Here is a 26,360-nt window from a genome sequence, read left to right as displayed (position 1 = left end):
TAGGTAGGGTTGTAGACAAATTGACTTGGAGGTGGATGATGAAATATGATTACAGTTGTTCTACCATTCGCCTTAATTTGTATGATATGTGCTGATTTGTTCACAATATTACAATCATGTTAATATATATGATTTGCAGACGACCGGTTTATACCAAAAAATCATATATTGTAAAATAAAATGGCTGTGTTTGCATACTGAGTGGCTAGGGGTGTGGCTCACTAAACTACTTTAGATGAGAGAGCCCCAGACAAGTTATTTTTTGACCAGCAGCACTCCTGTCAACTTGAGCACAACTCATTAGGCAGGGGGTGTGCGGTGCCAGGTAGTTTTCTAAAGAAATGCTTCTTTTTTTGGTGGGGGGCTCAAGATCTACTCTACAGGGTGTGACCTAAATAATATTGAGGTAGTGCAACAAGGCCCCAAACAGTGGAAATGGTACCTCAACGGGATGTGGGTTTTATGAAATACTTTTAAAATGACATACATTTTTCATGTGATAGATTGAATCACTGATAGAACATCGAGGAGCAGAATATCGAGCTGCGAGAATATCGATGAGAAAATATCGAGTGACAGAAAATCGAATTCCTATCCGCAAACAGGTAAGTACAAAAATATCAAATCCTAAATATCGTTGTAAATAATATAGTTTTCTAAAATATCGACTTTTTAAAATGTCTTAAAAGTAATATAAAATTAAATTAATATGAAATATAATTAAGTAAAACATACTTAAAAATAATAAAAAAACGTTAAAATGTATAAATAATAATTATAATGTAAAAAAAGAAACATGCATTTGTATTTTTTATTATATATATTAACTTAATAACATTACAAAATAATTAATATTTTAATTATAAAATGTAAACGACATATTGTAAAATATATTTATATATATATATGTATATATATATATATATATTCACTGAAAAAACCATAGGTTATAGACCATATATAGTTAGGAATTAGCATTTAGAAAACCTTATTTTACTCACACAAAACCATTAAATTCCATATATAGTTAGTTGCACTAACTATATATCGCGCACCCGCAATCCACTGCTGATGATGTCACATATTACATCATTCATTACATGGTCAGTGACATCACTGATGACATCACTGATGACATCATCTAGTGTCTGTGTGTTTTTGTAAAGTTTAAATACGTTTTACATATTGAAGAATGACTGGATGGATGGAAGACTGAGTGTGTGTGTGGCTGGCTGGGAGGTGTGTGACGCTGTGCATATCAATGTGTACTTGTATCAGTGATTGTATAAGAGAGTAAGTATGTGTTAGTATATGTGTGAAAAGTATGGTGTTCTGTGTTTAACTATAGATGAGGAAATCGAAGTGTGATTGATTCTTCACAGGACTGACTACGTGTATGAGTGCATATGATAGTGTTCTAATAATAACTGACTGTATGTATGAGTAATTGTATGGGTGAATGAGTGAATGTGTGTGTAGACGTACGAATCAGTGAGTGCGTATGTAGTAACTGGTATTGGTGTGTCATGATGTCATCAGTGATGTCATTTGAGATGTCATCAGTGATGTCATTTCAGATGTCATTAGTGATGTCATCAGTGATGTCACTGAAGTATGGTGTTCTGTGTTTAACTGTATAGATGAAGAAATGGAAGTGTGATTGATTCTTTACAGGACTGACTTGGTGTGTGAGTAACTCCATGGATGAGTGGCAGTGTGTGACTGTCTGCATAGGTGTATGAGTGCATATGATAGTGTTGTAATAATGAGTGACTGTATGTATGAGTGATTGTATGGGTGAATGAGTGAATGTGTGTGTAGACGTAGGAATCAGTGAGTGCGTATGTAGTAACTGGTATTGGTGTGTCATGATGTCATCAGTGATGTCATTTGAGATGTCATCAGTGATGTCATCAGTGATGTCATTTGAGATGTCATCAGTGATGTCATCAGTGATGTCACTGACCATGTCATGAATGATGTAATATGTGACATCATCAGCAGTGGATTGCGGGTGCGCGATATATAGTTAGTGCAACTAACTATATATGGAATTTCAATGGTTTTGTGTGAGTAAAATAAGGTTTTCTAAATGCTAATTCCTAACTATATATGGTCTATAACCTATGGTTTTTTCAGTGAATTTTCAAGGTTTTGTAAATGCTAATTCCTAACTATATATGGTCTATAACCTATGGTTTTTTCAGTGAATTTCATTGGTTTTTTAACAGCTAATATCTGTAGCTGTAAAATGTATTCTTCTTTAAATCCAAAAATATATTTTATATGTTTATTAATAATTTTTTTTTTAATATTTTTTTTTCTTTGTTCCCGCTTCGCGAATCGGGAAGCTTCCCGTTAGCTGACCTTGATGCCGCGAAATAGACCGCGAGCCGGTAAACGTTTCTTTACCGCAACTGCCGCGTTAGAAAACAACATCGTGACGCCTCCCGTCCGCATGACGTTTCGCGTTGTCGCGTGATACGTCATATGACGTGCTACGTTAGCGAACTGGTACGCTTACCGAGTCGCAAAGCACAGGTTTCTGGAAGCAAACCGAGAGGCCCTGCAAAGCGCTTAACGTAAACACAGCAGGTCATGTGACTTGGTAATAACACTTTTCATTGGTTCATTTCACTTTTGGTTTCCTAATGATGTAAGACTAGGTCATATAATCTAAAATGAACACTTTTCATTGGTTGAGAACTATTGTTTTTCCCAAATGATGAAAATCCCTCCTTCTTTCCTCACTCTGACTTTCATCATTGTGAGAGAAAGACCCTTTGTTACCAGTGAGCAATGGCTTCTTTAGTAGCTTCAGCTGGTGCTTCCCCACCACCTCCACCACATCCAAGGAAGAGTGGACCACCTGCTCAAGTTATAATTCAGCAAGAAGAGGAAGAAGAGGAACAGGACGACGAGCACGAAGAGAGGCACTTTTTGCCTGAGGAGCCCAGGACGTCTCACCGGAAAGAAAACTTCATTTGGCAATTTTTTAAAATTCCCAAAGGTCAGAAAAAAGTAAATGCAAGATACGTAACTTGCCTTATATGTCAAGATAGACTGTCCAGAGGGACCGACAAAAAATACAGTTTCGGAAACTACACAATGCATCGCCATATGACTAGGTGGCATCCTAACAACTACAGTGCTGCACAGTTTCGTAACGACCTAGATAATCTCCCTATTATGGCCAGAAGATCTGTTGTACCGGAAGTAACGGGACCAGAGGGCAGGGAGATGGTGCCAAATATTCAAACGAGATTTCATGAAGTAAAACACGTCTGCGTACATTGCAATGGATTCATTTGCTACGGAGAAAGAAGCATCAATCTGATCAACAGAGCTATTGACTATCATATGCAAGTTTGTACGAAACGCCCCAAATAATAAATACTTTTTTTTTGTTTTGTTGCTCCTGTTGAGCCCTTTACAATGAATCGTTTTCATTGCCCCCTGCAAGAAAAACCCAAAAAAATATAAAACTGTTCAGAAAAATTCAAAAAAAGTAAAAAAATGTTCAGAAAAATAATAAAAAAAATATAAAACAACAAAAACAATAAAAAAAAAAAGTTATTTTCAGAACTATTTCCCCGTTATTAAAAAATTGGTACAATATTTGGAACTGTGCCAACCTCTATTTCTCGTAGTTCGCTTCCCAGTTCGCTCGCCGGTACGCGAACCGGAAGTGAACCAACATTTTTTTTTTTAAAAAAGAACAGTAAGTATAAGGGAAGGAAACAGACACTTATGTTAAAAGAAAGACAGCTATAGGGGAGTAAACTAGAGATACTATTACCCGTAATCCACTGCTGATGATGTCACATATTACATCATTCATGACATGCTCAGTGACATCATCAGCAGAGGATTGCGGGTTTTTTGGCAACGTGCCTTATCCACGGTTTAATAACGCTGCCTTTTGCTTTATATAAGTTTTCAAATTGTATGAAATATATACCAATAGGTCATTATGAACCTTTAGGTAGTGCTTTTCTTCATGAGGTCTGGTCGCTTCCATACACATACAGATGTTTCAAAGATGATCAAGAAGTTTATCTGAATGGAGAGGAATGCACTGAGACGCCAGATCATTCACTAATGTGTAGGCACATACAGTTACACGGTTCATGCAACAAACACCGACCAAATATGGCTTGCGTGTTGCAAGGCACGCCAGTTCCTGCTATCATCCCCACGTTCAAGTTGTTGGAAAATGGTAGTTATTTGATGCTCAATAATGAAGATTGTTCTGGGTTAATTAAAAGTATTCCTTTTATCGTAACAGTAAGTGAACGGGTTATTTGCTGCAGAAATGTTCTATTTCCTCCCACACATGAACATAGGGAGTTTTCAATCTGGCCACAAATACCAACCTTGGGAGCAGATTTCAACGGCATGGCAAGAATAAGAGCTCTTTTGTCTCAGAGAGAGGTGGCCTTGAGTTCGGCCCGTGAAACTTTCGTGCTTCACATAGCGAACACCCGTACAGAGGTGCAGACCCTTTTCAATACAGATTCGCCTTTCCATTTCAGCAAGATGGTTCGGACTATCTTTAACGCGTCCTCCACAAAGGGCCTGGCGCACTTTTTTAAAGTTGTTACCAGTGGTCTCGTGACTTCATTTGAGAAAATCTTTGGAGTCATCCCTGCTTTCTTTCATTCTATTTTTTTCCACTGTGCTTCGTGGATTCCCATCTTTACTTGCATTACCAGCGGACGCTCTTGTGCTTTTTTACATTTTTAAATATGGATGTCCCTCCTGTGCAAGCTCCCGCCCTGCAGCTGCTGACACTGTTCCGCAATCGCATGCTAGAATATTATGGCACAATGCCGTTGGCGATATTAAGCACGGCATATGGATTATCTTTTCGATTCTCCTACTTCACCTGTGTCCAGCCTGTATTTCACTGCCTGACCTGTGATTTCGATTGGGCCATTGATTTGTGTCTCTGCGGACCGGTTTCTCCTGACGTCGACTTTAATCAGCTGATGACTCCTATCATTACTCACGAGTTGGTTTGTCCTGGCGAAAGGATTATGGCTGTGGCATTGATGCATGGACTAATTGGTCCCTGGAATTTACTGGCGGCAACACAGTCTTTCTTGGAACAGAGCTTTCTTGAAAACCCACCGAGCTGTCCTCTGATGGTGATAGAGGATCCGGTGCTGGGAGAGCACGTATGTTCTTTTCCGCTTTTAAATTGGATGGCTGAACTCTTTTCGGATGAAGACGGTGACTTCCTATTGGAGGCTGTTGCAGCTTATTTTGCATACACAGTTATGTCATAGACCTTTTTCATGTTTGATATGCTGAGTACTAGCATTTCATTGACAATTCATTGACTTATTTGTCAAGTTTTTATTATTTAGCTTGCCTATTGGCTTAAGACTCGATAAAGTACTTGGCTGTTTTATTTTTCTTTAGCATTAAATTTTCCTAGTTTTTAATGTTTTACCTTGCGGACCGTCCACATATAAAGTTGCAATCTGCTCTCATGAGATGGCACTTCTATTATCTTATTCAGTTCGTTTCCGGATCATGGGGAGGTGTCATCTAGGTCCTGGATATCTTTACACCGTGTTAAGTTAGCATGGGCTCATTACCGGTTTAAACGCCATTTTTCCTTTTTTGCAACTTCTGCACACGACACTTAGTTGTTGCTTTAGCTTTCAACCTAGTAGTTCATCGTGGTTTACATGAGAATAATATGTTATTGCTCTACTATCTGCTTTGCTTGTTAAACTATATCTGTACAGCGAGTGCTGAAGTTTCAAGAACAACACGATACAGAATTGTTATGAGGTCTGATCTCCACGACTTCATACTCATAACATAAGTGCAGCTTCTGCCAATTCTGGGCATGAGGCGGGTTTTATATTGCTTTGCCGAACACACATACACAACAGTTGATGCGGTTCACATGAAGAGAGAGCTGGTGTATGCTGATGTGATTCCTTCAAATCTAAGACACTAAAGTATGGGCACGCCCTAAACCAACACAAACAGACCTTCTTAGCAAATAATATAATATGTGTATTAGGGAGGGTGAGATATAAGCAGCCGCGGGCCGTGGAGGGAGTTACGGTGGGGCAGGGAGGCGGGGAGGGGGAGGGGCAGGGTGGAGCCCTCTCCACCCTGCCCCTCCCCCTCCCCGCCTCCCTGCCCCACCGTAACTCCCTCCACGGCCCGTGGCTGCTTATAAGTGTTGCTAACTCTTATTCATTTACAGCATGTTAACATACTGTCACCATTCGCTTTTTATGTACTAGTAACTATGCTGGTAATTTTGCTACTGATAATATGTGTACTTGTATTATCTAAGATACTACGCCTGAGAAGACGGCATTAGTAAATAAACATTTCAAATACACATGTGTTCTTCTTAACTCCATGTTCTGGTTTCTAAGAAATATATAACGACCGACTGTTCATGAGTTCCACGTATCCTGAGGTACTATAAGTTCATATTCTGGATTGTCTAAACATTGAGAGTTTGTTATATCCAATGTGACACTGTACCTAGCTTGCTAAGGGGTTTTTGATTACTAAGGTGAGTTTTGGGGCACCCTAATTCGCCGAGGTTCCAATCCTCTGTCCACAGTTCTGTGTGAGAACAGAAACCCTGCGACAGGGGCACCCCCGACCCTTGCTGGAGCTTCATCACACTTGCGATACAACTCCAGCAATGCGCCACCTTTACGGCACAGATACATCACGCATCTGTGCTGTTTATGCCCCATGATGCGCCGCATTGTAAATGCAGCACACCATAGGTGACGGAACAGCGGCACAGAATGACTAACACATCCCTGGTGATGCGCCAGTCATCATAAATCTATCCCTATGCTTCTTATCTTGTTAGAGATGAACCGCCATATGTATCATCAAAGTTTTTTGCATTTCCTAAATAGCGAACTTTAAGGAATAAATAGCGATTCTTTACCATTCCTAGTTTGCGATGAGCTATTTGCTAATTACAAATTACCCATTCATTTCCTTCATTTCCATAGGGCGGTTGGACTCACTTTTAGCTCGAACGGCTGAATGGATTTCCACGAAACTTGGCAAAATTGTAGGGACTGGTAGCCCGATGTGCCTGTGCTATGTCTCAAGATATATGCTCCAGTGGTTTTTACGAAAATTAACTTTGAAAAATATATATTGGGCTACATTGGCCTATATATATGTTGGAGCCCAAATGTAGCCCAATGTAGCCCAATGAAGCCCAATGAAGCCCAATGTAGCCCAATGTAGCCCAAAGATGGCCGCCAGAGACAAAAAAAACAAATGTAGCCCAAATATCAGCCAGATGTAGCCCAACTATAGCCCAGTGACAGAATGACCAATCAGCTTCGCAAACCTCCGTTACGCGAAGCGGAGCGCTGTTACAGATATATATCTTTTTTTGAACGTTAATTTCTCAAAATCCACTGGAGCACATATATTGAGACCTAGCAAAGGCACATCGGGCTACCAGTCCCTAATATTTTACCAAGTTTCGTGCAAATCCATTCAGCCGTTCGATTATTATTATTATTTTTATTTTTTGCCCCGCGGGGCCCTTTTAAAACCTCCACATCAAACCTAGGGGGTCAGCGAGGATCTACTATGCCCCCTTATGGTCATTTGCCCCTTCGCTTTGGCCTCTTCTTGTCTCTCGATCCTACCGAGAGACAAGATGGCGGCCGCTACGGACTGTTTGGAATGTTTACAGACGCCGGAGAACCAATCAGCTTCGCTTCACAAAGCTCCGTTGCGCGAAAAGTACGCGTACTGGAGCGCTGCCCGGTCCGCTGTTACAGATATATATCTTTTTTTAAACGTTAATTTCTCAAAATCCACTGTAGCACATATATTGAGACCTACAAAAGGCACATCGGGCTACCAGTCCCTACAATTTTGCCAAGTTTCGTGCAAATCCATTCAGCCGTTCGGGCTAAAAGTGAGGCCAACCGCCCTATGGAAAACTCAATGTTAAAAACACGTTTTGGGACCCCCCTTTTTTCTCGACCCCCCCTGGACGAACCCCCCCCCAATTTTCAGGGGCTGCTCAGAAACAAAATGTGCCATTTTCCTGAAAATTTCAGCCAATTCCGTCCACAAACGCCAAAGTTATTTGACATAGAATTTTCAAAAATCCCATAGCGAAAAAATCCTAACTATATATACCTACTGGCGACCGCCAGTAGGTAATATATATATATATATATATATATATACATATACATATATATATAAATACACCTATAATATTAATATAAAAAATATATATGATAAGGTTAAAACATTAAAATAAATATTAAAAAAATAATAATATTTTACACTACATAAAATATAACAATACTAAATACGTTACATAGCGTAAAGAATAAAATTATTATTTCCACTGCAACAAGTGGGTGGTACAGTAGAGAAAGTGTTGGCTAGATAAAAATTTCTATTCCCACCCTTCGATTGAAACTGTCGAGAAAGTGTTGGATAGCGGGTGGGTAAAAATGACTATTCCCACTCCAGTGAGTGCAACAGTAGGGAAAGTGTTGGATAGCGGGTGGGTAAACATTACTATACGCACTCCAGTGAGTGCAACAGTAGGGAAAGTGTTGGGTAGCGGGTGGGAATAATGTACTATTCCCACTCCACCAAGTGTAACAGTAGGGAAAGTGTTGGATAGCGGGAGGGTAAAGATTACTATTCCCACTCCAGTGAGTACAACAGTAGGGAAAGTGTTGGATAGCGAGTGGGTAAAAATTACTATTCTCGCTCCAGTGAGTGCAACAGTAGGGAAAGTGTTGGATAGCGGGAGGGTAAAAATCACTAGTCCCACTCCAGTGAGTGCAACAGTAAGGAAAGTATTGGATAGCGGGTAGGTAAAAATTACTATTCCCACTCCAGTGAGTGCAACAGTAGGGAAAGTGTTGGAGAGTGGGTGGGTAAAAATGACTATTCCCACTCCAGTGAATGCAACAGTGGGAAAGGTGTTGGACAGCGGGAGGGTAAAAATTACTAGTCCCACTCTAGCGAATGCAACAGTAGGAAAAGTGTTGGATAGCCGGTGGGAATTAACATCCATTAACAAGTAATTTTTTTCCAGAATTAATTAACCTTCTACCATTTTCCCCTATAAACATCACCTACAATATTGTAAAATATTAATAAATTAATATAATTAATTAAAAATTAAATAATTAACTAAAAACAATTAACTATAAAAATAATAACCATCAGATCTAAAGTACTTCATGCAATTAACACAATAAAATTACTTTTAATAAATATAATATATAAAATAAAAATTACATTAAAACTAAATTACTTCCTACCCTACTCCCCTATCAACCCTCAACCCACTCCTAAACAAAAGTACACAATTAACATATACATTTTTTATTAACAATTAATATCTAATTATTACAAATTAATAAAAAATACCACAATTAACATAATTACCAATTAATTATTAATTGTTTTAATCAATATATAATTAATTAATAATGTATCCATTAACTTAATTAACTATAAATTAATAAATACTCAATTATTAATTAATAAAATAATTAATTAATTAATTACAATTAAATTACCGCCCACCCTATTCCCCTATAAACCCACAACCTGCGACAGAATTAAATTAAGCAAAAAGTAATTAACATATAATTAATTAATTCTAAATAATTCTCAAAAAATATATCATAACTAAACTACTTCCCACCCTATTCCCCTATAAACCCACAACCCGCTACGGAATTAAATTACACAAAAATGAATTAACATAAAATTCATTACTTTTAAATAATTCAAACATACATTGCAAAAACAATACATACTTTTAGCACATATACTAACAGTTAAAACACAAAAAAAATCGATATTTTTAACAACTATATTATGACTGTCAATATTACTAACTTCGATATTATGACAAACGATATTTCTCACCTGCATTTCGATATTGTGCACCACTATATTTTTGAAAGTCGATATTATGTCTACTCAATATTTTAAACTCAATATTTTGCCATATCGATATTTAAAATTCGATATTTTGATAGTTCACCGATAGATTGGATATGGAAAACAGAAGGTGTGTTATTGTGCTTTAATGCCATTGAGGAAATCTTACGACACAATGCCCAAGTATGGGCAAAACCTATAGGTATGGCCTTGGTAGCCGGGTACAATGTTTTTTTCATTTTTTGGTTTAAACGTTTTTTTGTTGAAAGCATATGCCACCAAAATAAAATGGGGGAAAAAAGAGAATATATGCCTCCATCTAAACATGGCCACCATACTCTTGAAAGAGAAAAATTTTATGTAAAAAATATTCATTGACGGGTCTCTTTTGCAATGGTGCTTTTAAATAACAATCCTTCCAGCTAGTCAATGCATTTTTTATTATTTCTCTATTTTTGGAGACAAGAATAAATCACAATCTAAGCAAGCTCTCAAATTGACAGGCAGCTAGAATGTTAAGATGTCAAATGTTTCAAATGTTTACTAACCATGATTCAGTTAATTAATATCATTTCATGATGTAAAACAACGTACTAGTTGATTTCTATGTGTACTTTTCAAAGGAATAAAAGCATTTTATAAAGTTAATGCAGTACATTAATTATGCAAGAGGTACATGTTTTAAAGAACCAGATGTTAGTCTCCGCATTCGGCTATAAAGTTGCATGGCTAAGCTTGCTTCTCAAGGAGGCCTGATTGTTTGTTTGTTCCAAGTATAAACTGCTGGTGCTTAATGTCATTAATAGATTTAAAAACACTTTTAAGATCTTAAAATTGGTGTGACTTACAGTATTTACTTAAAAATGCAGCAGGTTGGGTAGGGAGACCAGGCTATTTTTCATACAGGAATTAAAGCCAGCAAATGTAAACTTAGGCTGAGCAAACGGTGTAATCATGAAATGGTATGCATAAGAAGATTACTAGGGGAGAGGGCCCCAGCGCTGGGCTGGGTGACTCCAAGATTCTTAGGGTAGTAATCAGTTATACATTTTTTAACTTTTTGCACGATTTGAAGAAGATCCAATATGAGGAGGAAGAGTCTCTGAATATTTTGGCGATAGAGTGGTGGCGTCGGTTTCGGAAAGACATACGGAAGATGCCTCTGCACAAGTGCCCTTTGTCAAAAATATTGGTTTGAGTAGGACCCTCCTTGCATCATCAATTGCAGGGCAACAGCTTAGAAGGTGCATCCATGATTCTCGTTTGAACTTGCATAGCCTGAAGACCCCACCATTGTCTTGGTTAGCCCATACCGGGTTAAAATCTACTATTGGTAGGCATGTACATGATGGGCATAATTTGGATGTTGGTCAAAAAGCCTCCGACAACAAGTCGGAGGCTTTCTGACTGACATCCAAGGTTTCAAATCCGACCTCCGTATGACAATGACGCTGGTCGGTTTTGAAACAGGCTGGTCAATCCGACTAGTTTTCAATGCGCTCAAGCAGCCTGTTGGACAGTCAGAACCACCACATAATACCATACGGATGTCGTTTCAGCCATCAGGATTATGACTTTGGCTTCTGAGAGGCTTTCCATGCTGGGCTTTCCGACATGAAAGCCTGTCGGAAAGCGAATTTGGGAACCCCTAGCAGGACCCCCCTTCTTCCGTGGCCTTCGGTAGGGTGCAGAGGGGGCCCCTATGATGCTCGCTGTAAATTCCTGCACCGTGTGGCAGGCACCGTGAGGTGCAGGGATTTACAATGACTCCCATTTCACTGTGGGAGCTTGTGCTGCGGCTGGTTTCCGACCGCCATACAAGCTGCCATTGCGAAATGGGAGTCAGCGACCGCACCATGTGCGGTTGCATCGTAATTGCGGTTTCAGACTGCTGACCAGAGGTTGGTCGGTTCTGAAACTACAGGAATGTTGGTCGGAGGGTCCAATGTCTCCGTGCACTTTGAAGTTTATGGCAACAGATAAATAAGGCTGGAATCTTCCCACCTAGTATGAAGAGTTTAAAGAGTGTAAGATCTCCGAGGGCCTTAGAGAGGCTGGATTTTGCTGAAATTAAACTAGCCGTGCCTGTCTGTTGATTGTCTATTTCAATGTCATGACGGTAATGGAATCCAGGGCGAGTGCTGCTGGATCTATTGAAAAGGATGCAACTGCCCTTTGTAGTTGTCTGTTCCATTGAGTTGCCAGTTTCCCAAAGATGACTCTAAGCGAGGCCTTCAGGGAATTCTCTGGCACTTTCAGTGTGCATATGTAGAATTTCAGAACGTCCGCTTCACTTGTTAGTGTTTGTATTACCAGGCCTAGTTCCAGTCTAAGGGGGTCATTAGGATGGTGGGCGGACTTTGTCCGCCCACCATCCCATCGTGAAATGGGACCACCCGCCATAAGGGCGAGGGTCCGGTGGGGGCCATTAGGATGAGCCCGCCACAGTGGCGCTGGTGTCCGATGATTCAGCAACAGTTAGTCTTGCAGTACTGAGTGAGTACCTAAATGGGTATTTGTATATCCTTAACATTTACAGTGAGCAGGAGACTCATATATGGGTTGATGGATGTGAAGTCCGTGGGGCAGGGGTAGGCACAGGCTGAATGTAGTGACTCCAGGCCTGGATTCTGGGTTGAGGGTTCCTGTGTCTCCAGGAATGGACTTTAAAGGCAGATTCCAGCCCAGATGCGCTATTGTTTTGCGTGGGTGCCGATTTGATGCAAATTGATGCTAAATGATGGAAACAGGGCAGTTCGGCTTTCATGCAGAAGTGTAATTTTACTCCTAAAGGTAATGCAAGCACATCTGTAAACTGCACAGCATGGTGCAGCACCAAATCCTTTATAATTTATGCAAACTGCATGTAACAGGCAATTAGAGTGCAGACTGCCCTACTGTGATTTCACACATATCCATGCCAACTATTGTTATTGAAAGTAGCGTGACCTGTGGCCACATGTACGACCCCTTCATTTTGCAAGTTCCTAATTGCGACTTTTTGCGACTCTCAATTAGGACGTCGCAAAATGTGTTGTACTTGTATGTCTCAGACACATTTTGCGATTCCTAATGGGGTCACAATCGACCTACCACATCAATATTGATGAGATAGGTCACAATTTGCACACCCATTGAGAATTGCTAAAGACACAAGGATGGGGGCCTGCTGGGGACATCAGACCACCGTGTGTGTATTTGATTTTAAATAGAGCAACTTTAAAAAAATGCAGCTGGTTTAACTTAAAGGAAAATGGGCTGCGTTGAAAAGGAAAAATTAAACGTTTCACTATTATTTTTTAAGAGTAGAACCACTGCCTGCTATTAAAAAACGTTTTCACATCCATTCACTAAAGGGGAAGGGGTCCCCTGGGGGCCCTTCCTGATAGTGACAGGCTTACCACCTACTTGTAGTAACTGGTAAACTGTGAATGTTTTGCGACCCCATTCCAGTCGCAAAACATTCATACATCCCCGGCTACTCGCTTTTAGGAAGGGACACCCTTGACACGCCCCTCATTAATACTGACTTGCAAAATCAATGCTGCGAGTAGTAGGTTACCGACTCGCAAAATAGGCACGTAGTCGGTTACCAACATGCAAAATAGAGTTAGTACAGGTCAAAAGGGTATTTAGCGGTCGCAAACGGCCCGATTCTCCATTTAAGACAGCTAAGCCTTTTGTACATTTGGCCGAAACAATAGCACAAACCGAAAACAGGAACACACATGAAATGGAAAATACATGATATTTAGACTAATAACGTGTTTTTTTCTGAAACTATAAAAACTACATAATATGCCCTTCCATCATCTGTGTGAAGTGATTTGTACTCAAGGGTATTTCTAAGGTACCAAACTCACACAAAACGTTGCTCATTACTCCTTTAACTGTGGCACAGATCTACATTTTGCTTAACAGGACACAAACTTAGCACTATTTGCGTTTCAGTGGTCAAGGACATCATCAGCATGCAACATATCATAAATTCGATGCAGCACAAATGTTGTCTGCTTGCGCAATGCAACACAGTAGATTTGTGCATGGCATTGCATTGCACAAATCGTGGTAAATGAGCCCTTGTGAGCAAACTGATTTTGTTGTCCTGGAATGACTGGATTACTTACAAGTAATCTTCATTATTGTTAGTCCTACTCATCCTCGTCTGTGTCATTACTTCATGAGGTGAATCCCACCTCCAAAAGACAGAAAACAAAAGAGGAATGTCAATTCATAGACTACTTCTGTATCTGCAAGCCCTATCAAAGGCCTGCAATTCAGAAGGAGGGTCACAAATTATTACTGGGATGAGGAGGAGTAGAGCTAAGATTGATCAAAATTACTGGTATGTAGTTGAGCCATCACCTCTACGTCCATCGTCCTCACTTCACAAGGTTCTCTAAATCAATACAGCCTTAGTACTCAAAATAAATTATACAACATGTAATACAACACCCATGGACTTTAATGCACAAAGGTGAACAAAAAACCTCAATGAGTAGCAACAAAGTTAACTATTTCATACACTTATCAAGAAATAATAAACTTAACCTACAGAGAATCACAAAACCCCAAAACCAAAATTATCCTCCATGTAACCAGCACTTTGGAAGCAATAATGTAGAAATACCAAGTCTCCACCCTACAAATCTCATGTAGGGGAATTCCTTGAATCTCCCAATAGACTCTCTCCTTGTTCCTCTTTCCTGTATACTCCTTAGAGATGGTTCTTCTTGTCCTGCATTAGACAACACAACAGTCCATTTAAACCATCTGCTCAGAGTTATTTTTGAAGCTGTCTTATCTCTTCTAGCTTTCTCATGGGCGAAAAACAGACTGTTTAATTTTGTAAATGGGTAGGATCTATCAACATTAATTGATAATGCCATAATAACTTTAAAATAATGCATCAATCTTTCTTCCTCCAAAGAAGGAGAAGGACAGTAGACAAGTAAAACAATCTTTTGGGAAACATGACAAGGTAAGTTAACTTTGGGAAGAAAGTCAAGTGCGCCTGCTGACCCCGACACACAGCCAGCTCCAAGCCCGCATGACACACAGACGTGAATTGCAGTCCCCCTCATACAAGTATCTCTCATACAGGTGTGCTAGTCCTGGCCATTGTTTGCCACTTGGGGGTGTTGCTGGCCATGGAAGGCTACAGTCACACACACACACACACTGTGCAGCTTCTCATGTCCTGACTCTGCACTTCTCCCTGGCCACTGGCCTTGTCACTCACTGCTGCTCTGCCCTTGCCTGTGCAGCTTCTCGTGTACTTGTTGTGCGCCCTGTAGTTGACACTGGCCCTGTTGCTCTGCTGTGTTGGGCTCTCACCTGTGCAATGGACACTGGCCCTGCTGCTCTGCTGTGTTGGACTCCCCCCTATGCCATGGACACTGGCCCTGTTGCTCTGCTGTGTTGGGCTTTCACCTGTGCAATGGACACTGGCCCTGTTGCTCTGCTGTGTTGGGTTCTCACCTGTGCCATGGACACTGGCCCTGCTGCTCTGCTGTGTTGGGCTTTCACCTGGGCAATGGACACTGGCCCTGCTGCTCTGCTGTGTTGGACTCCCCCCTGTGCCATGGACACTGGCCCTGTTGCTCTGCTGTGTTGGGTTCTCACCTGTGCCATAGACACTGGCCCTGATGCTCTGCTGTGTTGGGCTTTCACCTGGGCAATGGGCACTGGCCCTGTTGCTCTGCTGTGTTGGGCTCCCCCCTGTGCCATGGACACTGGCCCTGTTGCTCTGCTGTGTTGGGCTCCCCCCTGTGCAATGGACACTGGCCCCGTTGCTCTGCTGTGTTGGGCTCTCACCTGTGCCATGGACACTGGCCCTGCTGCTCTGCAGTGTTGGACTCCCCCCTGTGCCATGGACACTGGCCCTGTTGCTCTGCTGTGTTGGACTCCCCCCTGTGCCATAGACGCTGGCTCTGTTGCTCTGCTGTGTTGGGCTCTCACCTGTGCAGTGGACATTGGCCCTGTTGCTCTGCTGTGTTGGGCTCTCACCTGTGCAATGGACACTGGCCCTGCTGCTCTGCTGTGTTAGACTCCCCCCTGTGCCATGGACGCTGGCCCTGTTGCTCTGCTGTGTTGGGCTCTCACCTGCGCAGTGGACACTGGCATTCCTGTTTGTAGTTTGCCTGTGCAGACTGTATTGCATTTGAACAGCATTTTGTGCCTTGCACTTGTCAACTGTTGTTCTACTGTTACATCTGTGCAATATGTCAACAAAGACAGTTACTCCTGTTGTCTGTTTTGTCAGTGTCCTTGATGGATAAAGTTATTTTGGGCTGTGCATTTTGTTGTCTGTGCCCCATGCTCTATGTGTGACTTCAACATTACCAAGCTGTTAGGCCGCATCACATTTTTAGACAGGGGTAGACAGGGGTAGACAGGGGTAACATGGTCTTCAGTCCATTCAGACACTGGTACTTGTGTTATCTGTGTTGCATCTTTTGCCTGTCATGCAATTCTCTTTGTAGTGGTTTGCTGTTGTTGGCTACATTGTTGCCATGTCAGCTTGGGGTACAGTGCCCCAAGCTGACATGGGTGTGATGGTGTGCACTTGTTTGCATGCAGGCTAGGCAAGCTCATGATGTATGTGTGTTATTCCTGTATCTGTGCCCAGCTGTGTATGTGTATGGTCATTTGTGTTGGCCCTCAGTCATGGTTCTGCAGTGGCTGTGTCCCTGGTTGTTTGTTGTGTGGTGCAGGGTGTGTATTGTGCTTGCTTGTTTCAGTGCTTGTTGCTTGTTGGTGTGCATGGGTGTGCACAGGATGGGCATCTGGCCGGTGACCTGATGGGGTGTGTTGCTCTGTGGCTGGGGGTGGTGTGTCCCTGTGGTCTTTTTGCCCTGCCCATGACTTGGAGTGGCCCTGCCTTCTGCTTTGTGTGCATGTGTTGACTGCGGCGTTGGCGCAGGGCCGTTTCTAGGTGTTTTGCCGCCCTAGGCGAGAATTAAAAAATGCCGCCCCCTCCCTTTTACTACCATCACTCTCTCCCCGTCATCCATGCTAGAAGAATTAGATATAAAAGCATTAGATATAAAAGAACTTCCATTCACAACTCTGTATCATTACCATTAACAATGAAGAACAACAGGGAGTTTAACCAGAATGCAGTTTTCTCACCACTAATTAGGAGGTCTACTCCATGCTGGGGGTCGACGTAATTGTGATTTTTGTTCTAAAAATCGACGTCAATTTTACAAATATTTCACAAAATGACTCAAATTTCCTAAAATGCCCTTGGCCAGTATCTCAAATGAAATTTACACACAATGGCGTACTCCAGGTAATAAAAAAAGTCACAAAAGATACCAGCAGGAGACCGGTTTGAGAACAAATGCATCTCAACCACAGTTCTAACGTTCTTGCGAGGACTTTTCTCCATGAACTAGTAAACTCTGATTGAAAAGTAAGCAAAATTTAACGATAGCAAAATGGCAAAAATTAATTTGTGAAATTCATGCAATGCCGATATTCTCTTTTCTTGCGATTTTGCAGGCGTAATGTACCTTTCACTCAGGTCTACTTATGTCCTAGAATGGCAAATTGTCTCTCAAAGAATAGCAGGCCCGTTTTTTTTTCGAATTACAGATAACCCTTAATCTCCCCATTATGCTTCTATAACCTTAATTCTTTAACATACACACTTCCAGATGGGCCGTCTCATGCACGAAGGCCTGGAAGGACACGGAAAAACAAAACTTTGACTGCCTGCCCCCCTCTCCTTGATCTGTTCTCTCCTCCGTCCTCTCCTTTCTTTCTCACTCATCCCCTGAAGCAATTCTCTTCTCACCCCTCCCCTCGTCCCTCCTCACACAGCCCCATGTATCTTTCCCTGTCTCTGTACCCCCTCCCCCACATTCCCAATGCCCTCGTCCTTCTGCAGCTCCCCCCTCCCGCAGTGTCCTTGGGGCTGCCAGGTCTCCTCACTTCACCTGTAAGTACTTAAAGTTCAGATGGTAATTGCAGCACACAGGCCTGTCATGTCATCTCTCCTCTCACATCCTCTCCTCAACCCCACCCTGCGCTCAAACCTCCTCTCTCACTCAGCTGCCATCTGCACCTTGCCACTCCACCCCCCCCACCCCCACCTCAATGTGCACCGGCTCTCGTTCTTATCTCTATGTGTCCTCCTGTACCTCCGTGACTCTGCCAGGCCCTATCCGTCCGCTCCACAGAATGTTTCAGCTTTTTGTTCTTACCTTTTCTATCTCTCTGTTGGTCTTTGCCTTCACTCGTTTCATGTTCTGTGTTCACCAGGCCATGTGCCTCAATGTTTTACTCTCCTCAGCGCGGTCATGAGTAGATAGGCATCATGTAACCCTGAGTGTACATATATCGGGGGAGGGGGGTTTCCCTGCAGTCCTCGTGTACACAGTTCTGAGAACAGTAATACCCATCACCGAGAGTGGGAGGGGAGGAGGGGCAGAGCGAGGCCTGTCCAGAGACAGAGGCACCGGATCACGCACTCTCCTTTTACTGACAGGAGAGCTATTAGTTGCCAGCTGTGTGTCACCCCACTTGACACCCCATGGCGCACCCCCGCCTTGGTGCATACCTACGCCCCTGACTGTTTCTCTGCCTCTCTGACTGTACTGTGACCCGTGATGAGATGCTCAGCGCAGCCATGCTGGCACCGCACAGATCGCGGCGCACATAGCCCCCACCCGTCACATGATGTTGAATTGTAGAAGGACTACATAATGTTTCCCCCTTTTGCCGCCCTAGCCCGTTTGCCGCCCTAGGCGGCCGCCTAACCCTGCCTAATGGTAGAAACAGCCCTGCGTTGGCGTGAGCTGGAACGGAAGGTTGCTGCTAGTTGGCGGTCGATGTGTGTCCCAGATGCTGAGGGGTGACTTTGTGCCAGGTGGGTAATGTGTGGGTGCACTTGTGGATGTGTTATGACCCCCAGCAGGGTGTTTGTAGTGAATTTGTACCCTGTGTTGGCCTGTGTGTTGTGTGTTGTGTAGTTGAGTACATGCGATGGCGTCCACGGCGGCCCATTTGATGATAGTACTGTAGCAGGTACATCACTGGATGCATATGTAGGGCTGGGTCCATGGCGTTCATGACCGCTGCTCTGCTATCGCGCTCCGCTGTCGAGTTTCCGCCGTGTCAGATTAGGCGGCGTCTCCGCTGCGGTGCTTCTGCTTGTTTTGGTCATCCTATTATGTTGAGCGGGGCGGACGTCATTCCGCTCGGCGGTGAGTCTCCATTGGCTCCCACCGCCACGGTGCCGGGCGCACTTTGATGGCGGTGCACGTGGCTCCGCGGCGGACGGAAAATGACCTATGTTTTACTATACTACTATGGCGGATGTGAGTTCTGCTGCTCGCGGGCGGAAAAAGGCATTTTTCCACCCTGCCATCACCACGGTGGTGCCACCGCCCGACATCCTAATGGGCTCCTAAGTGTCATTAAATTCCAGAATAGCCAAGGCCAAGGCCCCTACTCCACAGTCCTGTGGGATCTACCATCCAATAGGACATGGCTCAAATACAAATTGTTGAGCATGGACTTGGAAACTCCACATGACGTTTCCGGATGGCCCCAATCTCTACAAGACAGTGCCTAATTTATCCTGACAATGGAATAATGAGTGTGCTCCACAATTGCCCATATTTCATCTTCTTATCCACTGAGCGCCTCGCTGGCAATACCAAGAAAATCAAAATTACAATTAAAATCCCTGCCATAATTTTAAAAACACCAACCAAGAGAGATGAAAAGTGCTCATTGATTACATCAATAGCCGCTAGACCAGACGTGTTACCTTTGTGTCTACAATAGACATTATACAAACATAATGATAACCCATCAGGAAATTGCAAAAGTACACAGAGCACGTCAGGGGACCCAAGGTCGATAACTTTGGAAGTAGAAGCTAAAGTGATTCTCAACCAAATTGAAAGGTCCACCAATGGTCTGCCCTTCCGTGAGAAATGAACAGGTTGGTCCAGACTGGCAAACCCATCCGAAAGCCTGTATTTGCTGGAGCATACATAGGCCGAATCGGTCCACAAAGCCACACCACTATGGGCATGCCAATTTGCTTTTAATACCAGCAAGGTTCCAGGAAACTATCTTAGGAAGGAGGAGCATCAAGGCGATAGTCACAGCCAATGGAAACGCTGTGAGGGGCAGATTCAGTAGACTGGGTATTGTTGAGCACATGTCGCTGCAACAAATCATCGTGACTAGGGACTTCTAGTGGAGATAAAAAGGCTCCGCAGGTGAAGAATACAGAGAATTATAGGACAAGTGTCAGCCTCTCTATTAATAAAGATTCCAGACTCCCTCTGTGGATTCAGGGGCGGTGCAAGTCAATCATTGCCATCTAAACCAGAAAGCGACAGGTATCTATTAGAGGTAGCGATAACTGGAGCACCCAATAGCTCCGATGGACAGATTCTATCTTCCCTCCTTACAGATCGGCCAGATCGACTCGAAAAGCTGGTTAGACTTGATTAATAAAAGTAGCCCAATGGGGCAATACTGATGGGGGATCTCATATTGCCGAAGCCAGTCCCAAACCTGGACTCAGAGTCAATAAGTTGGCGCGCCAGTTCAGGATTCCTACATTAAAGATCACACAGTCCTCAGATGATTTAAGCGAGTGGTCATTCCACCTAATTCCCCTCTCTAATAATATGACTTTGAACTCAGGCATGGTTAACGCAGTATTAGGTGAGAGCCAATGGTAGACTTTGTTTTTCATTTCTGGGTATGATTCCTCTTGGATGAAGGAGCAGACCCTGACCCTATTGTTGTAGGTGGAAGGAGAGTCAAGGGGGCAGTAGGTCTCCAGAGGACAGGGGCATCTGAACAGTGCTGCAGTTGTCAATACTGGTGCTGTGGTGCCGGAATAGATGAGTGAGAGGCAACTGCTAGTGACAAGGGATGGTTCAGCTTATGGGATAGATCCTGCATGACCCCTTCCAAAAAGCTTATTCTATCTGCAAGGGGGACAATTGCAGATATTACTAGAGATTTGACTTAGTCAAAGACTACTTCCTGCGTTAATCTAGAGCAGTCCCCTTTTGCTTCAGAATTTTTGGTCACAGAGGCTAGAGGGTAGGGAAAAGTCAAAAGCACACGAGGATAACTCTCTACCCAGGGTCATCAGATAAACATAGCTTAAAGGGGAACTGGGTTGGTTTTTGTTGTTAGTGCATTATTACTTGAGAACACGTGACTTGGTTGCATAGCAAAGGGAACAAAGCGAATTGTGAGAAAAATAATGGTATTACAAACAATGTGATTTATGATTATGTACTAAAATGACGCAACAAAAAATAGAACAAAAAAAATTCTGTTTAAAACAAAAAATCTGATAAACATAGCTTAAATCCCCTGCTGGAGTAATATTATTTGCATCGCTTGTAAAAGCGACCTCAGAGGCATCAGATGACAAAAGCTGGGTAATGGATGGTGATGGCTGCAGGCAATGCGCAACAAAACTAGGAGAGGATGTAGTGTAACTGTCAGAGCTGCTGACTTTGGAGCTGAGGAACCGGGTTTGAGTCTTGGCATCACCTCAACAACCTGTGATTCTGGGCAAATCACTTAGGGCCATATGTATGAAGGTCACAATTTGCGAATCGGAATTAGCGATTTTTACCGAATCGCAGATTCAGAATCGCAAATCGATATGTATGAAAGAAATCGCAAATAAATAGAGATTCGGTAAAAATCGCTATTTATCTGCGAGAATCCAAAAAGCGATTCCTTAAACCCGAAAATTCGCTAAATTGCGATTCCTTAACGGAAAAATCGCTATCTAGCGAATTTGGCAAATCAGCCAATCGGAAACCTGGTGCAGCTTGATGACATCACTACCAGGAAGTGACTGACTACCCATGCTGCAACAGTGTTGCTGAGTGAGAGTCACAGTGAGGGAGAGTGGGAGATTGAACATTGCTACAGTTACACCATGGCTGAAAGTGACATGGAAATGCCTGAAACACAGCAGCCAGCAGGAAGGAGAAAGTTCCAGAAAAAGAAAACTGACATTTCTAAAGCAGAACTGGAGACACTGATTCAGGAGATGGTACCAAACCACGATTTGCTGTTTGGGAAGAATTCCCTGAAGGTGCCAGAGACCCGGAAAAGACGCATTTGGGCAGCCATACAGGCAAAAGTGAATGCGCTGGGAGTGACACACCGGACTGTGGACGTACTACGCAAGCGCTGGTACGACCTGCGCCAGCGCTCAAAAGAGAAGTTAGCTGCCAGGCTGGAGCAGTCACAGCACACCGGCGGAGGGACCTCAACTGTGCCGGACTCACACCTCTGAAGGAACTTGTGGAGGGTACCCTGCTACCAGAGAGCGTGACGGGCGTGGCTGACCTAGACAGCTCAGATCAACAAGAATCCAGACCAGGTAAGAAGCATGCCATCACACCCCAAACCCCACCCCCACACCCCCCTGCAGCGACCTAGTGGCCTGGGAACCACATTTCATGCTAGAGCAGGTACACAGGCAGACACAGCAATGCATCTTGGGAGATGTAGTCACATGAAAATAAAAGTTGTGTTCACCAGCCACGCTAGGCAAATTTTGCATGTGCAGGTCAGGAAAGGGAAATGAAAAAGTAATGTAACCCCAAACTGTGAAATAATTTTTTTTCACATTGCAAATGAGTACAGTTAATTAATGTGTGCTGTTCTGTCCACAGCACCAGCAACTACACAGCATACAGGCAGTGGAAGAGTGATGGAACCTCCAGACTCAGGAGACGCAGGGCAGGAGCTAGTAACAGATGGGGAGGGGAGCCCTGTCAATCCTCCGAAGAGACAGAGGAGGAACATAGTGAGGCCACTGCCACCAATGGAGGACGAGGCAGAGAACAACACTAGTAATTTGCAGTCCGAAGACACACGGCCACAGCAAGAGTCCAGGCCACAAGACAGCCAAGGTCCACAAGGCACAGCCAGGCGCAGACATCGCACGGCCAGCAGCTTCGGAGATCAGGCTGAAGAATCTGTGTTTGCCGGCTTGGAATTTAACATGCTACAGGTGCAGCGCCTGCAAGCAAAAAACATAAAGGCGTTACAGCGAGAGGTGAGGGCAGGGCTCAGTGGTATACAAGGCGAACTGAGGGGTGCCATGCATGCGCTTTGTGGAGAGCTGCGCGCAGAACGTGCTGCAAGGTGCAGAGAGCTGGAGCGCATGGACCGTTATACACAGGCCATCAACCGCTTGGCCTCTGCCACTAATATCCAGACCAGGCGCAGCATTGTGATGCAGCAGGAGTTTTCACATGGCATACAGGACATTGCGACAGCAGTTGTGCAGGCAACATCTGCTCTTGATGAGCTGCGGGCCCTCTGCACTACAGGCCCTGGAGTACTGACTCCCAGTGAGGAGGACGCACAGTCAGTGCGGAGCAGCAACACCCCACCACCCATAATGGAGAGGCGCCGTAGTGGCAGGAACAATAGGCCTGCTACGTACAATTAGAATTGAGCGGTGCAACACTAACAACCAGCAGGGGCCGCATTGTGTTTGCTTCGAGAGAGGTCAACTTAAGACCTGACTTTACATTCACTCCAGGTTAAATTGTAGCACTGTGAGTTAAACATGTGCATGATATTAGGAGTGTGAGTAGTTGGCAGGAGGGATGTGTGGCATTGTTTGTCCTCCAATTAAGGAATAAAAACACTGTCACACAAATTAGATTTGTCATTGTGTCATTATTGCTTATCCAGAAGTAGTTGCGCGTAATCTCATCACGCCTCTGGCGGCCAGCTGCAGCACCAACTACACCAGCTGCCATGCTTCCAGGTCCAGGCCCCTCAACTTCAGAGGATTCAGATTCACTCAACTCCACTGGTGTGCCTTTCCTGGTAGCGATGTTGTGCAGTATGGCACATGCTACCACTATTTTGCAACATGTTTCAGGGCTGTATTGGAGTGCTCCTCCACTTTTATGAATGCAGCGAAATCTGCTCTTCAGTATGCCAAAAGTCTGTTCATTTGTGCCTCTTGTAGAAATGTGTGCTCGGTTTTATCGACGCTCCCCAGCATTAGCAGGATTGAGGTTGGGTGTCATGATGAAATCCCGGACAGCATAGGCACTGTCACCTGTGGGTTGTAATGTGAATGGTCAGTCACTGTAATGCACATGGTAGTCAGTAGGAATGTGCCCTATGTTTCAGTGCATTTACCTAGTAGGTATCCCTCGCCAAAATCACCTCTTGAGAGTCTACGGTATAGCCCACTGTGACGGAATATGAAAGCATCATGGGTGCTGCTGGATACTTTGCTACTATGTCAGTGATGATGTTTTTGGCATCACACACCACCTGTATGTTAAGTGAATGGTAGCATTTCCGGTTCCTGAATACGTACTCATTGTTTGAGGGGAGGATATTGCAATATGAGTCCCATCTATGCATCCTATGACGTGGGGGAATCGGGCAATATTGTAAAAGTCCTGCTTGGTCTGGGCTAGCTCCTGAGGGGTGTTGGGGAAGTGAATGTGGTGTTGCATCCTCTGTGCCATGGCATCGAGGAACGCATGGAAAAAGCGCGACAGGGCACATTGTGACACCCCGCCTGCTGTGGCTATCACCCCCTGGAAACTACCTGAAGCAAGCAGGTGTAGTGAACACAGGACCTGGATGTGAGTGGGGAGGGCTTGTGTCCTGCGTGTGTGGTGTTCAAGATAGGGTCTGAGTTCTTCAATTAAATCTAGTATACTGTCTTCCTCCAGTCTGTAGTGGGTGTAGATATCCTCCTCAGTGCGCTGGTAGATGGTGATGCGCGCACGGAATATCCTCTCCTGGCGTCTCCTCCTCTGCGCAGCAGCTCTCAGTCTTCGCCTCCTCGCTATCACATAGAGCCCAGACATTGTGGAAAAAAGTCTGGTGCATTGTGGGCTTCCTTATATACTTTGCCCCTGGTTACCACCTGCTCCCACTTGGTGGTAATTGCGATTTCCAAAATTGCAAATTTCGTGAATTCACAAATTGCGAATTTTTGATTCCTTATTTGCGATTTCCAGATTTGCAATTATCGCTAACTGGGATGATCGCACATTAAGGAATCGCTATGGAAATTGCAGAATTCAGGCTCACGCAATGTAAGGAATCGCTATTTTTGCGATTCCTTATTTTGCGGCGATTTTTTGCTTCACACATTGGGATTTGCTAATTTTTAATCGCAAACGCAAATTTTTGCGATTCGCAGCGTTTGCGAGTAAAAATTAGCTTCATACATAGGGCCCCTAATCTTCCCGTTCCTGCCTAAAATGAAAGTGTCCTTGTTTAACGTAACTGGTGCCCATGTAAAGTGCTCCAATACTTTTGGGTCGCGTTTGCACTATATACAACTGCAACAAAAAAACACGGGGAAAAAAACTAGGCCTTTTTCCCTTGTCAAGTGATAGATGCCTCTCAGCCATCTCAATTTCCTTAAAGGCAACACTAACTGCCCATACCAAAAGGAGTCTAATGTTGTACCAGCTGGAGGGTTATTCACAATGCTGTCCTTTGCAGGAAGCAGTTTACTTATTCCCATGGTCACAGTTGAAGTAGGCTGAGGGAATCCTGAGACTTACAGTCCCAAGCGGTCACAGGTACTCCGGCGGTGGCAATCTCCAGGGTGTCACAACCGCCTATAGCGTGTCGGACAATTCAGGTCTCCATGATGGGAGTAGGAGAACTCTTCCAGTGCAGCAGGAATGGTTTTGCCCCTAGTAAAAATGTCAGGTCATAAACAATAATGACAAGATCACCAGGTCACTCGGGCAATGTAATAAAGCAGCAAAACCAACAGCAAAACCAGCAGCACAGCAACAGCAACCGAAGTTGTCCACTTACCTCCTCCCGCTGGTCTTGCTGAAGCTGCCGTGTCCACCCACATGAACCAAGGCCATAAAAAGTGGCAGAAAATGGTAGATAATGGCTGACAGAGGCTCAGGCCACTTACCTCAGTGCTGATAATCTTGGGCTGGCCTGGTAGCATGTTGGTAACTTACTAATTTGGGATCCAGGCTGCAAGGACCGGCTCAGTTCTCGGCTTAGAGCTCAGTTATGAGCAGCCAATTCTCCTGTAGAACTACCAGGTACCACCTGCAGCTGACAGGACTGCCACAGCAGGCCCAAGGGTACTGCAGCTAAGCGCAACACAGCACCTGCAGCTGCTGCCCATCACCCTAGCAGCCCTGCCATACACCAGTACCCGGCCGTCCCCACAAGTGGACCAGGTACAGTGGCAGCGGTTAGGAGCAACAGCAACGGTGCTGCAACAGCGCAGATGACTGTTGTGGTGGGGAGACTCAGAAAGGACCAACCTGCACAGCGGTCGGCGGGCAGAGGGGGTGTAAAAATACAGCAGCAGCGTATTCCTTTAGTAAGCAGCCCCAGAGCCTTACGGCTCAGTGGGCTGC

Source organism: Lissotriton helveticus, chromosome 9 (assembly GCF_964261635.1).
Source record: "Lissotriton helveticus chromosome 9, aLisHel1.1, whole genome shotgun sequence".
Classification (NCBI taxonomy): domain Eukaryota; kingdom Metazoa; phylum Chordata; class Amphibia; order Caudata; family Salamandridae; genus Lissotriton; species Lissotriton helveticus.
This window is presented reverse-complemented; position numbering follows the sequence as displayed.